The 2,500-nt window shown below is 43.6% G+C and overlaps 1 protein-coding gene across 1 annotated transcript in view; it reads left to right on the forward strand.

Moving 5' to 3' along the window:
- The window catches only part of dgki (diacylglycerol kinase, iota), a 207,549-nt gene that overhangs the window by 145,582 nt on the left and 59,467 nt on the right, over window positions 1-2,500 (forward strand). The window lies entirely within an intron of this gene.

Here is a 2,500-nt window from a genome sequence, read left to right on the forward strand (position 1 = left end):
CTGTCATTTTAATGTCATTTAGTTCCTCCTGCTAATCCTGTTGGATGTGGTTCATCCTTCTTGGTGGTATGCAGACATTACCTTGGATACCGTAGCTCTTGATACGTCACAAAGACTGGCTGTCTCAGTCAAAGAGGCAACAGTTACACGCGCACCAAGAATTTCTCCATTTTGAACTTTGATATGTCACCCATAATGTTGTGTGCATTGCAAAATTGTAAACAAAACTGTGCTCTTGCCCTGCTAATTGAACCTTCACACTTCACATTACTGGTGCAATGTGCCATGAATGAAGATTGGCCAACAGGCTGGTCCACTTGAGCCATGAAACTTCCCACACTAAAATGACAGGTGTCTCAGTTATTTTGTCCAAACCCTTGTATGTGTTTGTGTTGGGATTTAATGGGTTTTTTTTTTTTTTTAATGGTTTTTATTGATTTTTTTCAAAAGAATTACATTAAAGTCACATAAATGTCCTCACATTTTGCATCGTTTTCCAACATGGTAATACAAATAAACAAAATCTCCCAATCCCTCCCCCCTCCCTCCCTCCCTCCCAAAATAGGACTACAGATTCCACGATACATTCCACAATGTGAATCATGTAAAATTTAATAAAATAATAATACTAATGATGATAATAATAATGATAGTAGTAACAATAATATCACTGCCACTATTACTAACAGCAAGGGATTTAATGGGCTTTTGTGCATTGAATAGACTTCAAGGGAGAGGGATGGGGGAGATGGGGGTCAGTGTTGCCAGATTGGGCTGTTTCCCGCCCAATTGGGCTGCTTAGGATGGCAGTGTGCGGGGAAAAAATGGCATCTGGCAGAAAAACCCACCCAATTTTTGCCATAGAAATCAATACACCCGTCTCCAAAAGAGTTGTCGCCTATCCATCTGTTTGGAATAACAGCTAATAACCTGACTTTCAATTAATCACTTGGCTTCAGAAGTCACTCATATGAAAGCTACAACCCTCCCGAATGAAAATGTATGTACAAAAATAAATGTCATGCACCAAAGAAAGATTGACCCTTTATTGAACACAGACAGGGCAGATTTTCACAAGACAAAAGTTTTGCCGCCTATCGAACACAATGTGAAAATGAGCAGATAAGTCACTTCAAAACACTTCAAATACACAGATCGGGTGTCATACTTAATCACTGATTCACTCACACCTCTCCAGAAAATCCTCTCCAGAGGGATTTTGTGCTTCTAGGCGGGTTTTGAGCATTTTTTGGGCTGGAAATCATCAGCCTCATCTGGCAACCCTGATGAGGGTTTGGAAATGACCAAAGCGGGATTCGAACCCGGATCCCTATGTTTGGATGTGCCACAGGTTAATGAGTTTCAATGATAGTCCTGTTGTCTATAACAGTGGTTCTTAACCTTTTTTTCTTAAAGCACCCCCTTACCTGTGCCCAAGACAGGCCGTGCACCCCCAAAACAAACTACTGTGCATGTACGCACTAAAAAAAGATTTTAGTTACTAATTACAACGATTCTTGCTTGAGTTATTCAATACATTAATGACTTTACATGGGGACCAAAACATGTTTTAATTTGGTTTTTGATTTGGCCTAATTATAATGTTCGCTTGCAGAATTTTGGTCACAACCTCAGCACAAACAAAATTCAGCGCACCCCCTGAAATCTCTGGCGCACCCCCAGGGGGTGCCCGCACCCCAGGTTAAGAACCACTGGTCTATAAGATCCAGCACACCACAGCACAAATCAAAATGATGGGAACTGCCATGGGGAAATTAAGCCACGAGAGGCCGTGGGTCACGCTCGATTGGAGTGCCGTAAACATCCCCTTGCCTGTTATCAATTGAGCATAACCCACGGACTCAAGTGGCTTATTGCTTATCTAACACTGTTACACTTAAGTGCTGACCAAATTTCTTTAAAAACGCTTTAATAACAATGAATTTGATCCGCTGCGGTTGAGGAAGTGATTGGGGTTACCCCGGCAACGTTACTCGGCGTGCGCGCGTCGCGCTGCCAGACACACACTCGCTACAAAAACTCAGCAAGGAGGCGATAAACACCGCAGGAATGAAATGTCTTTGCAATCACACTGATACCCCAACCACAGATGGTGCAAAGATGTGCTCTTCTTGCAGACTCCCTACCCCAACTGCAACATATTCTCATTACCGACATCGATGCGCTGGGTCCAACTTGGACGCGCATAGAATCTTCAGGTGGACGGTGTAGGTTTACGCTCGATTGGCCACAGCTATCAGCCAATCAGAATCGAGAACCGGACTCCACAGTGTTAGATTCAACGACACTACCATCATTGATTCTGTGTGTGTGTGTGTGTGTGTGTGTGTGTGTGTGCGTGTGTGTGTGCGTGTGTGTGCGTGTGTGTGTGTGTGTGTGTGTGTGTGTGTGTGTGTGTGTGTGTGTGCGTGTGTGCGTGGGCGTGTGCGTGTGTGTGTGTGTGTGTGTGTGTGTGTGTGTGTGTGTGTGTGTGTGTGTG

The sequence above is a fragment of the Engraulis encrasicolus genome, chromosome 15 (assembly GCF_034702125.1).
Source record: "Engraulis encrasicolus isolate BLACKSEA-1 chromosome 15, IST_EnEncr_1.0, whole genome shotgun sequence".
Lineage (NCBI taxonomy): Eukaryota > Metazoa > Chordata > Actinopteri > Clupeiformes > Engraulidae > Engraulis > Engraulis encrasicolus.